The sequence below is a fragment of the Anopheles gambiae genome, chromosome 3 (assembly GCF_943734735.2).
Source record: "Anopheles gambiae chromosome 3, idAnoGambNW_F1_1, whole genome shotgun sequence".
Lineage (NCBI taxonomy): Eukaryota > Metazoa > Arthropoda > Insecta > Diptera > Culicidae > Anopheles > Anopheles gambiae.
Window position 1 is genome coordinate 63,767,334 of NC_064602.1, and position 13,609 is coordinate 63,780,942.

The window sequence follows — 13,609 nt, forward strand, 5'->3', positions numbered from 1 at the left end:
ATACCCTAAAATGGATGTCGGTGAAACAGCGGGTAATGTACCAAACAATGATTTTTGTTTATAAACTCCTGAACAGTCACTTGCCTCAATATCTTTGTGATCGGGTTGTTCGAGGATTAAATGTGCACGACTACAACACAAGAAGAGCAGCAGATCCGAGAGTTCCTAAGGTTGAGACAGCATCAGCAATAAACTCTTTGTTTTTCAAAGGCATACAAAATTTTAATATGATGCCCAGAGTGGTTTGTAATGCAGCGACTATACCCCAATTTAAGAGACTGTGTGCAACTCACGTCAAGGCTACTATTGTATGAAGTATGACTGTTCTGACAATAGTAAGAAGTAGATTAATTTAGAAAAGATTAAATCCGCGAAAGCGTGAATGAAATATAAATTGATAAATAAATGTTTTAGTCACTTGTTGTGTAAACCTCACTTGTCATAACCAGCTTTGATGATGATGATGATTTTAGCTTTTTTTTTGCTTTTATTTCTTTCTATATATCTTTTTAAAATTAAATTTAAAAAAGCTAAAATAAATAAACAAGTAAACACAAAAACAAAAATAAAAGAAAAGAATGAGTCGATATAGCATTGAGACACGCGCGCGAAAAATAGTATATATAATTTGATAACTTTCCTGGGGGTAGTGGTCTGGTCCAATGCAACCCGAAACGTGAATCGTCATAAATTGTACAGTAACGGAATAAGGAAAAAGTACGCTGTGAGATAGTTTTGAAAGTGGTTCTCTATCGCCATTAGTTGGTTGTAGGTTGAACCGGCTATACAAGAGAAACGAAAGCAGGTACCATGTATTGAGACCGACCATGACTGTTTCATAAAAAGGAGAAGAAGAAGAAGTCTTTCAAGCGGGGGGTAGGTCCTTATTTTCAAGTAAGGGGTGGGCCCTACACGGCCACTTGGTTTGCTTAGTTCTTAATACGCCCCTAAGAAAATTGACTTCATTGACTTAACTTACGCTGTTTCAGGTTCATTTTTTAAAGCATTGTGCCGCATTGTCAAAGGATATTGACTCATTACGAATCGGTAAAGTGTTCCAGCATCTTGAGATAGCTTACAAAAGCTTAAAAAATGTTAAAATAATGTTTATTTTTTCACTTACAAAACTTTTTAATTTTGTTTTGGAACAGCATCCAAAACAAAAGCAACAATAACAATAATCCAAAACAATAACAACAACGATGTGTGTCAAAATTGCTCTTGCGGTTTTAAAGAATAATCTTAGCGGTCGGAGCTCGTCGCAGCCAATTTAACGATAAATTGTAGGAAAAAATGGCAATGATATACTTGGAACTTTTGTGTTCGGATGACCGATGAAGCGTTGATGATAATGACGCGAACACAAACTACAATTTACAACTTATATTATAAGTAAAATGATAACATCCGTGCCGCGCTGACACACAACCGTTCGCCACCAAAGCCAGATCGGAAGAGCGAGAGCAATTCCTAGATTCTAATTCTCCTACTTCTAATTCTCCTGATTTCGCCTTGCCTATCTAGTTTTCGCCTCTCTCGTTGCGTCGGCCGCCTGACTGGTATCGGCGGCTGTCTCCAGCCGCGATCCAGGGGTGAGCAACAATACGATCACAACATCTCCTTCCTTTAAATTCGCTGGTACGATTCGAACCTACGTGGCGGTCTTCTAATACGAGAAGATCGACGAGGAGGTCGTTCCAGCGTGCGACTAATTCGAGGACGCTGATTGGGAAGGATATCTATGTCGGTGTTAGTTAGCGGTATAGGCAATGCTGCGTGCTCTATCGTATGATGTGTGCCTTTTAAATTCCACTCACTTAGCAAAACGTCTAGCGGCAATCCATCGGGATGGTGCTCATGTTCTGAGTATACATTACGCTTGCGAAGCTGATTGATATGACGCCTATGGATTTTGCTATCTGCTGTTTTAATTTCATACATAACATTCCCTAGCCGTTTTTCAACTTTGCCTGATATCCATTTGTATGCATTGTGCGTGAAATATTTCATAAATACTGGTTCACCAATTTGGAATGTGCGTGATACGGAAGCTAATTGCAATTGAGTAGTTTTTGTAGGTCTAAGCAGATTTAACTCGGTACGTATGGGACGACCAAACATGATTTCAGCAGGTGTTTTATGCCGTTCTAATAATGGGTGCGGTGTAGCCCGATATACTTGCAAAAATGTCTCCAAAGCCTCATCTAATGATAAATCACTGTTTCGAATTTTTCGTAACGCTCGCTTCAATGTGTCCACAAATCTTTCGGCTTGCCCGTTAGATTGTGGATGAAATGGGGCTGTAGTCATATGATTTATTCCATGCCGATCACAAAACTCTTTAAACACACTGCCTGTGAATTGTGGTCCATTATCGCTGACCAACGTAACAGGTGATCCAAAACGTGATACCAATCCATGTAGCATTCTCACAGTTGCAGCCGCTGTAGTGCTTGAAGTTTTAATTATTTCTGGCCATTTGGAAAACGAGTCGACTACTACCAAGAAATAAAACCCGTCGACTGGCCCTGCGTAATCTATATGAATTCTCTCCCAGGGTGCTAGTGTTTCTGGCCAAGTTGCTATTTTCTCCTTCGGTGGTGCTTTTGCTGCAGACTGACATGCCTGGCAACTGTTGACCAAATCAACTATATCTACATCCATTGACGGCCAATACACATAGCTACGAGCGATTGCTTTCATCCGGACTATCCCTGGGTGACCTTTATGGAGCTGATCAAGACATCGATTTTGTAATATTGCTGGGATCACTACCCTCTCTCCAAAAATTATGCTTCCTTGTATTATCGTTAGTGCATCTTTCCGACTATAAAAACATGATAGATCTTTTCCATACTGCATGTCGCGAGGCCAACCATGTTTCACAAATCCATATACCTTTCTTAAGAGCGTATCATTAAACGTAGCATTGGCAACCTCTTCATGAGTGAGCGGAAATGCTGACAGCGAGTTAATTGCTACATACGCTAAATCTTCTTCTACATCCACGCTGGCTATCATGCATTCAGATTCAGGCTTCTCATGTCTGCTGATCAATCTTGATAAAATATCTGCGTTTCCAAAATCTTCCGTGCGTACATATTGAATCTCAAAATCATAGGCGAGCAGGGTTAATGCAAAACGCTGCAAACGATTGGCTGTATATGTAGGAATGCCTTTCTTTGAGCCGAATATTCTCAATAACGGGCGATGGTCGGTTTGGAGGTAAAAATGTCTGCCGTAAATCATTTTATGAAATTTAACAACAGCAAAAATTATTGCTAAACCCTCTCTATCAATCTGACTATATGCCTGCTCTGTTTTGGTTAAAGCTCGCGATGCGTGTTGTACGACTCTTATTGACCCATCTGGGTATTTCTGACAAATAGTAGCTCCGAGCCCGATTGAGGAAGCATCTGCTGATACAATTATTTGTTGCCTCGGATCATAGTGTGTGAGTAAAAGATTTGATGACAATACTTTCTTAAAAGAATCAAATGCTGCCTTACATTCTGCAGTCCACTCAAACTTATGGTTATTTTTCAAGAGATTATCAAGCGGATAGCGCAAATTTCGCATGTTAGGAACAAACTTGCCATAATAATTTATGGCACCCAGGAAAGATCGTACGCTCGATACATCTGTTGGCTCTGGCATTTTCATGATCGCTTCGATTTTGTCCGGGTTAGGGCGTAGACCTCTCTTGTCGATAATATGGCCCAGGTACTTTATCTCTTTGACGTTGAAAGCACATTTCGATTTTTAAATCCTGGCTTCCACTTTGGCTTATAACTTTGGCTATGATTTTGGCTTGACTGGCAATAACCTTCCTTATGACCGAAACGGTTGCAATCGTTGCATTTGTTGTTGTAAAACGGGCATTCACTAACCCAGTGTAAATCACCGCACTTAAAGCAATTATACCTTGGCTTTCGTAATTGTGTTGGTGGTGAACGTTGGAACCGCTGTTCCCGCGACTGTACGGCAAATACATTTTCCTGCGCATTCGACTCTATCTTGGCGCTGTCCCGCTTTAAATTAACTATTCTATGACACTCAGCTGATAATTGTTGTAACGTAACATCAGGCTTATCCTCTATACGCGCGAGCATCCTAGTCCTCATGTCCTTATCTGACTCGTCCTTGAGTCCGCACACGAAAAGCAAACACTTTAACTGCTCTTCTCCCATTTTACTTAGCTCAAAATCAACACACGCTTTGTTGAGCCGGCACGCAAATGTGAGATGATCCTCGCTACTTTTTTTGTGTAATTGGAGACACTTAAAACGTTTACTAAGTAGTGATTCGCGTGTATCAAATAACGTTTCGAGCTGTGCTATCGTTTCATCGAAATGGAAATCACTAGCGCGCGCAGGTAGAATGAACGATAAATACCTGTCATGCTCAATGGGGCCGAGCTTGCGTAGCAGTAGACGAACCTTCGCTGCATCGTCGATACGAGCAGCATCCTTTTTGAACAACTCGTCGTAGCGCGAGAACCACGCTCTGAAAGTGATGCCGCTCTCACCATCGAAACGAAATTCACTAATGTTGCGGGAGAGCGCTTCGATCACTTGCTCCGGCTGGAAGCTGGGGACGGCAGGATTCAGCGTATACATTCGCTGGCACATGATTTGATTCAGCAACTGCTGTTGCTGTGCCATCTGTTGTTGGAGTAGCTGCAACGTTTCCGCCATCGTGTTGGCGCCTGTGCTGGAGCCTGAGATCATCGACCCCGTTGGCAATGGTTGCGATGACCCATGTTGAGCAGCAAAGTGCGATGGCGGAGGGACACCCGAATGCGATGGCGCAGGCCGGTCATCACGGCCGAAATTTACAGCTTGCTCAGGATAAGTACCGGCATGGTGCTGCGTAACACCGCCAATAACAGGTCCGCCGGGTTGTTGCACCGGGTCCAATGCACTGGGCCGTCCAAATGACGAACGCCGTTGATCTTCATCGGGATGCACGCCTGCACCGTTTGCCTCAATGGTGCTCATCCTCCGTCGTTTGCGTTGTGGTCGCGGAATTTTCGTCGCGTGGGTAAAATAAAACAATAAAAACAGAAAAACGTTAGACTCGTCGCCACTTTTGTGTTCGGATGACCGATGAAGCGTTGATGATAATGACGCGAACACAAACTACAATTTACAACTTATATTATAAGTAAAATGATAACATCCGTGCCGCGCTGACACACAACCGTTCGCCACCAAAGCCAGATCGGAAGAGCGAGAGCAATTCCTAGATTCTAATTCTCCTACTTCTAATTCTCCTGATTTCGCCTTGCCTATCTAGTTTTCGCCTCTCTCGTTGCGTCGGCCGCCTGACTGGTATCGGCGGCTGTCTCCAGCCGCGATCCAGGGGTGAGCAACAATACGATCACAACAGGAACCATCAACATTTTTCATTCGCTTAAGAAAAACTCATTTTTAGGAAAAATAAAATAAATGTAGGTTTTTTATGTTTGACATGATATACGATTCATGAGTGAAATCGAGTGAAATCATAAAAAAATGTAAAAGTAAAGTAAAGACACCAAAAATGTCAAAAGTGATGCTTGCTTTCAAACTTGTTTACTAAGAAAATAATATTATTTTTCAATTGTTGTTCAATCGATCACCAGAACAAAACCATTCCAAAGATATATACATTATAATTACTGGTTATTGAAATAATTAACATGATACGGATATTGCAATAATGACTTATTACAGGATATGTGGTTTGGTTTAAATAAGCCACTGGTTAGGATTACTTATCCATAGAAATCAACAAGCAACAATTATCGCCAAAAAATTGCCTCAAACCAGTTGTACCGCTGTGTCTGAAACTATTTGTAAAAACTTATTATTGGTTTATCTATTAAAAGTCGCTTCAAATTCAAATCAGAAACTTTAAAACTATACAAACTAAATATAGAACTATGCAGCAGAACTTAAGTCATCTGAATTTTGTGAGGTTCGATTAGTATCACTTCGTTGTTATCCTTCAAAAAGGATAGATGACCAACATCCGATACGATGAAAACTGAGTATCTTTTTTGTCTTCAAAGAATCAAGCAAAAGCCAAAACAAAAAAAATCCTGCATGCGGCCAGCAATCGATACTCTTTCTATCTTTCAGAGCATGAGGTGCGTTCTTTGCACGTTCGTTCCCGTTCAACACCTTGCTTGTGGTACGAGGCAAGGACACATACTCATTATTTTTCAACGCTATCATCAACACCATCTAAGCGACGATAGACACGTTTGAAATATCGATATCAAATCCACTTGCCTTCGGTTTGGTGAAAAGAAGGACTGAATGATGGTAGATGCACACGATGTGAAAAGGGAAAAAAGTGATGATGATAAAGTCTTCTGAAAGAGAAATGCGCCATTAGAAGAAGAGGATGAATTATCATGATACTACTATAAAAAATAAAAACGTGCAAATACAAATAAAATATGCAATTAAACTATTCTTCAACGACGCTGTGTGTGTTCTGTCTTTGGAAATATTCGGCTAAGTGTTAGGTCACTGATATTTAACTATGTTACCGCTCACACAGTGTTTGAATGTCTATTTTCATTTATTCTTCCATAATTATTGAATAAGTGATGATTAAAAGATACGATTAAAAGATATGTTCACCAGCCTTGGTTTATATCTTCATCAACCTATTTTACGATGGGTGACTCAGGGATGTGGTTGTGAAATTTATCCATAACATTATTGCAACTCTTTGAGTAGAGCAAAGGATAGTATTTGGAAGTGAACCACATTCATATTTGAAGAAGCTGGCACGGTTCAACTGTTCAATTTAAATAACGCTTATTTTGGCGTTACTGAGCTATACACTTATACCATTAGCTTGTTTGTTTGTTGGTTTATTCGTTAAGGCCTATTTAGTTATCAGAGCTACGCGAAACATCAAATATACACAATAGTCATTTGAGTGGCTCAATAGAGCATTGCTCCGTTATTGTTATTCAAAGCTCAATGAATTATTGTTGTTCTTGAAAAATGTCTATTAATTACGATTCTTGTTCTCATTTTTATCGATTATGTTTGAATGATTGATATGGTATGGTAAATGATGAACGATTAAAAAATAAAACACATTGTTTTGCAGATATAATTTAATCAATTTTAAAGATTTTTTTATTGCGATGTTTGATTGTTGTTGATTGATGTTTGTTTCCAGCAGTTTTCGATTTTAAGTGATTTTAAAGCTTTTTGGAAAGTCAACGATAGTACGGTCCAAATACACCACATAACAACACGTACCCAAGAGAGTGTTTCCCTTTTCGCTAGGGTAAAATCGTTCAAATTTCAACGATATTTTCAAAAAAGTCATTCAACGATAAAATCATCCATAATTTGATTCGCTTCCCAATTCGAGCAGTTTTGGATTGTAGCGTGATAAACCATATCCCCTTAATTGGTTCAACTTTTGCTTTCTACCTTCACATATATTTTGAAACTCATGGCATAAAGCATGTGTAAAACCGACCCAAAAAAAGCAGCAGAAAAACGAAAACGGTGAGCATACATCGGTTACCAAGGATAAGAACTTTTCTGAGTTTTCATCCTCAAAGTGGTCGAATGTTGCATGAAATCAATTAAAATTATTTTTTCCAAATGTTGTGTTAGCGAGATAGGGATTTATAATTCAATATTGGCTTCTTGAAGGTTATGTTTTTATGAGAAAGTAAATAGAAACATATTTTTAATAAATTTTCTTGTCTTTGACTTCGATATCTTTTTAGAAGGAACTATAATATTTTTAAGATTAATCTAAAAATTTAAATTGGATTTGGCAAAGAAAATACAAAATCCATATCCATACAAAGCCATAAGTCTATAACTTTTCTAGATTCTGTCAGTCTCTATAGTTGTGAAGCAAATTTGTTGCAATTTTGAATTATAAACCACTTCACACTGCTACTGTCGATGATGTTTTAACATTTTCCGTTAGCTACAACGTACCACCTGTCCTAATTAAATGTACACCAACTTCAAAACCTCTCCGATACGAGTTGGCAGACATATTGCATGCACAAAACCGCTGCAAAAACGTGTTTTCGTAGCGCATTGAAGGATAACGGTTATACAGTCAGGGATATATGGTTTGCATGTTTTACGCGATGCCTGTTTCCGGTGTTTGAATAGAGCTTGAAACCATACCGTTCCGTTGCGAGAATGCTGGTGAAAAATCAGAGCTGCATTATTTCTAACCTGCACGATTGGATCAGTTGCCCTCTGAAAAGAGGGTCAACCACACACCCTCACGCGCGGTTGACCAGATTTTGAAACGAGCGGTTGATGTTTTGATTCCACTTGAGCTTCCGGGTGCCTGGTGTTAACGCTGGCAAAGCTCGCATCATACTGGTGGTGCTTGTAGACTCTAGCAATAGCCAAACTTGTGTTTTTGTTAAACATTTTACGGCCAAAGCAAGCGGGAGAGGTGAACTGCTGTCTGGGTTTTCAGCGCAAAGTGAAATATATTGTTGAAAGTTCTAAACATAGCTGTGTGTACGCATGTGTCGGAAGGTCGTGTAGAGCACATGTAATTAAAACTGAAACATGTTCGTGTAGCCGTTAGTATTTTATTGAATTATTGCATTAAAGACATTTTTATCAATCTCCAGCTTTTTATTTTTGCTGTTTAGTTGTTTTTTTATGTACTTTAGTCTTCTTCCCTTTACGGGTTCCCAGATTATTAAAAGCTATGGAAATATACACAGAAAATTGTACCCGGCTTATCCCTATCATTCATATCAAGCAAGCGGCTCCCTATCCTTCGTTTGTTTGCGAACTATGTTATCCAAATCATTGGCAACAATAATGCTGCGATTGATTTATAAATCCTTAAATGTTTTTTGTAACCTGTTTGTCATTCATTCTATCCTAATTTTATATGTTATCTAGTCTGTAAGTTGTTTTTAAACATTTAATATACCACATTGATTGTTGTCAAATGTTGTAATGTTGTTGTAATTAATAAAATAGGATTTAACATTATGATTGTAACACACAATATGTTATTGTTATAGAATATGTTATAGAAAACGTACATTGCAGAATCTGTGCATCCAGCAGTCCTGATACAATAAATAAATAATAGCCGAAGAAAAAAATATAATAGTTTACACACAATTTTATATAGAAACATCATTACAAATGTCTAGAATTTGTATTGCAGAATTTTGAAGCCCTCTAAAGTCAAGGTGCCCACATCATAGGTAGGAATCGTACTTCACAGACAAAAACAAATAGGTCTGTTTGAGAAGATGATTGTCTCGTTTATTTGAAAGTGTCTGACCGCCTGTCTTCAAATTACTTTTCTCTTTTGTTCGAGTCCTGTGCCTTGTTCGATTCAGACAGATCGCTTGCTAAATCTTACTTTTACTACAAACTTTGTTGTCTCTAAATGATATATATTCATTTGGCGAATTCTATAGGGGAAGTTAGGTAAAGACGGACACTGCGGGTAAGATGGACACTTCTTATAAATGCATCAAAATGGTAATTTTTCAAAAAATCAACAATGCAGCATCCTAACATTAAATTAAACAACACACTTGAGAACATTTTTGGCATAATATATGCAAAATTGTTTAAATCCACGAACAAAATAAATTTTCAATCATGTGCAACTTTAAGCAATAAAAAGATGAGGCATTGATACGACATCGTTCAGGAATAGATGAGAAATTCTGTGGGATTACAAATATCAAATGTTGAATTTTGACACGGTGGAAAATGGCTTTAACTATTAACGAGTTCCTCAAAAAATACTGGGGTCGTGGTCTTTTCGCGGAGAAATTTCCTTAAAGGAAGTTCTAGCCTGTTCTGCTGTAAACTGGAGCAACGTCAGCTGTAAGTGCGCAATATTTCAATAATGCTTTAGATGCTGCATTCTACGATATATTAGAAGCGGTGCTTACAATTCCTTAAACCACGGCTGAATGAACCGTCGTTGCAATAGGCCAAAATTGGTTTATAAACGTACCAGGACGTAGAAAGCGATATAATTTGTTAAAATACTGTAAAACTCTTCACTTTCCAACGTTTTCTACAGGTGTCCATCTTACTCTTCAAGGTGTCCATCTTTTCCATATCAGTCCGTTTTATCCGAACATGTCAAAACCGCACGAAAAAAATCATGTTTTTCATTCATAAAAAAACGCAAAAATGGATGGAAACTTAAAAGTTTCACCACATTTTCTGATAAAACATGAGTGTAAGATAATATATGCACATTTTTATGGTCGTTGCACTCATATATCCCTAGATTTCCCTTAACGTGTCCGTCTTTACCTACCTTCCCCTATCACATCGAGTAGCTTTCCAAACTTGAAGAAAATTTCAATTGGCAATGCCATACAGCTGAGAATGCATAAACATTTCATAAACTAACATATAAAGTAAAATCCAGAAACAAACGCGTTTCCGTGTTTTACCCAGAGCCGTGGGTGCGAAACTGGCTTCGAAGCCGTTGGTACGTCCATGTTTTAAACTATACTTAAGTAAAAACCGCACCCAAACCATAAATACGATAACAATGTAAAAACCCACGTGGAAATTAAAGCATTTGTCAAACATTCGTTTGCTGCGTGTAACGTTCTAAAGCAAAAGTTATCGATTTAAACATCTGGTTGTCAAATGAGCACGAAAATTCAACATTGTTCATATAAATTAAGCTCGCAAAATATACAGCAAGTCAGTTCTCATTGGACAAAGGATCGTACGTCTCGTCCGTTCAACTCACTTGTGAGCTGGTAGTGTCAAAACAAACCGTGCTGATTATGGAATATGTGCAATTCAAGATGACAAATGTGTTATTAAATTGGACAGAGTAGCTTACACCATCTGACGTGTGATCAAGTGGTAGAGAGCGGAGTCTATTGAAAAAGATTGTTAAGTGGAAAGTTATTTATTGGATTGGTAAACCCTATATAAAGAGGTATATCTGCGAATCTTTACATACGAACAAACCCAGAACATTCAATGTTGGGCAAGAAAAAATTTACTTCCCTTCGCAAAATCCTTAAAATCACTTCAAAGATCGTCAAAGATACAGGAAGTTTTCTATTTTCTATTTTTGGTTTTTTTCTATAAATGATATCAAACGAAGTCGCAGTGAGGTTAACACTGTTTAGTGTTCATCAATGTTTGTACCCTCCTGCTTTTAATACAGTTTGCACATACGGGGTCCATATCATGTCTTCTTAATAAATTCAAAATTGTTAAAATTTCATGACTCTGAAATGTATTCAGGTGCAGAGCTGCAATGCTATAAGTACGCAACAGTAAAATAAGTAGATGCGAAATGCTCGTTTAAGTGTATCATTATGTTAGAAAATATAATGAGTCAGCGTTTGACATTAGATTGGTGAAGTTTAAGACGGTTTTGTAGTTTTACGGAAAAAGCAACTCTACTTAGGCTCAAACAAAGCTGTGAAATAACTTCATGATGTGCTTCGGTCAGTGTAATCTGTTACTCGGTTTATCGTAATTGAGCTTCTATATTATTGGTTGAATTAATCACCATTGTAGTAAGAGTGCAATAATCACCATTGTAGTAAGAGCAATAAATCCAGGCTTATCTTTCCAATTTTCACCAATCGTTACTAGGGGTTTGTCGAAACGCACACTTAATGCCTTCCTTTTACCGGGCATAGTAGTTCACTATCCCACTGAATTGCTTTTAACACGGATCAGGCATACCGATGCAACAAAAAATCAAGATTGGATAGTTGGAAGAGCTGAGCCGGATTATGATTTCATTCCGCTTCAACTCTTCTGCTAGGACGTCGTATATAAGATTGATTTTCTGCTTTCGTTCATCGGTTTTGCAGTTGTCCGAAGAGAAGAATTTGTCATTACGATTTGTTTGGTTCGTTTTTGCTATCCATCAGTTTGGAAAGATCAAAATCGAGAAACTTTTTTATCATTCTTCAAAAAGATAGAAAAAGTTGAAGGACGAATTGAACAGAAAGAGAGCTTTTGCTGACATAGCAGGGCAAAAAAATAAATATGTCCCCTAAATCAAAATCAGTGAGCAGATTTCGAAGAATGAATAGGCTTCCAATAGGGTCGAGCATACGTGGAGCAATAAATCTGTTCTCAATCAAACTCTAAAGGCGGTTGTTCCTTCGGGAGCCTGTGGGATTGAAGGTTTTGGAAGGCGAATGAAGAATGGTTGAAGTGCTGTTTTTCTATGGAGCTAAAGTTTCAACGATATGTTAATCGTAGGGTATTGTTATGCTGGCTTAAAAGTTGGACCCCATTATTTGACCTTTTTCAGAAAGCGCGTTTGTGTAGCAATACAAAAAAAAAACTAGCATAATCATGATTTTCTTATCAAATAGCCTAGCTTAGCTTAGTTACTACATTTTCTTTTGACTTGTTTTATTATTTTTTACTAGCTGCCTTACTCGTTTTGTCACGGGTCAGAATAAATGTTTCGTTTTATTTTATAAAAAAAAAGATTATTCAATCAAAAAAATACAAAAACAATTAAAAATGTGGATATATCCCTAAGCATCGTTTCTTCTTATGTGGCGCAACAACTGTAGTTGTTATAGACATGCCTTAGCTACTCAAGGCTGGCTGGCTTGCCTGTCAGTTAGCCAGCGCTCTGGCACCAATCCAAAAAGACACCGAACATGAAAAATGTATGGAACTAGACAGGTTCGAGTCTTGTTTGTTTTAGATGTCTAACGATGCACTTACATCATATACGCATGCATCATATACGTTTGTTCGAGTTATTTATTTATCTATATGGGTAGCAAGATAAGCCTTGTGTATGAAGAACTCGATTCAGTTTACATTTAGGTTAGACGTTAGTTTAGTTTATTATTAAGACTCTTTTGTTATATATGAGATTTCAATATTCGTTATTTAGCCATGATGGCAGATATTAAATTATGTAAAAATTAAATGAAATGAAATAATTCAAGAAATAAGAATCACAGTGAAATCTTTCTATGGTTTATCTTCAAGAGACATACTTAATAGAGAGATATCAATCTTATGCTAAATAAATCAACGCATTGGTTACAAGTTTTTAAGCCAAATATAAGCCAAATATACCACTGGACCACCCTTGAACTTTAGTATCTGCTGCATTTTCCACGAGTTTTTCCGTTTCAAACTTGATTGAAAAGGAATTGTTTTGCTGCACTGTGTGAAAACCGGCTCTGAAGCTGTGGGTGCGGAGCCGTTGATGCGGAGCTAGCTCCGGAGTCGGCTCCGAAATTATCTGGAGTTGGTCGGATCCAGCATTGGAGCCGTTTTGCCCACCACTTCATGGTGTACTTATAAACATTTAATCAATGATTCAATATCATATGAAATTTGTAAGGAACGATGTAAAACGGGTTCGGTCGTAATCAGTTGCATTTTATTGAAACATGCGATAGAACATTTGATTATAGGAAATCAACTTTATTTGAAGGGAATTGGAACCAAGACCATGATTAGACAAACCCTGTGATATATGTTATTTGTCATCCTATTTTACGTATAAGTATACTTACTTGCTTATTTGGCGCTGCAAATACTTTACTCAACACGCGAAACTAGTACTTACAATATTGCAAATATGTTCTCCA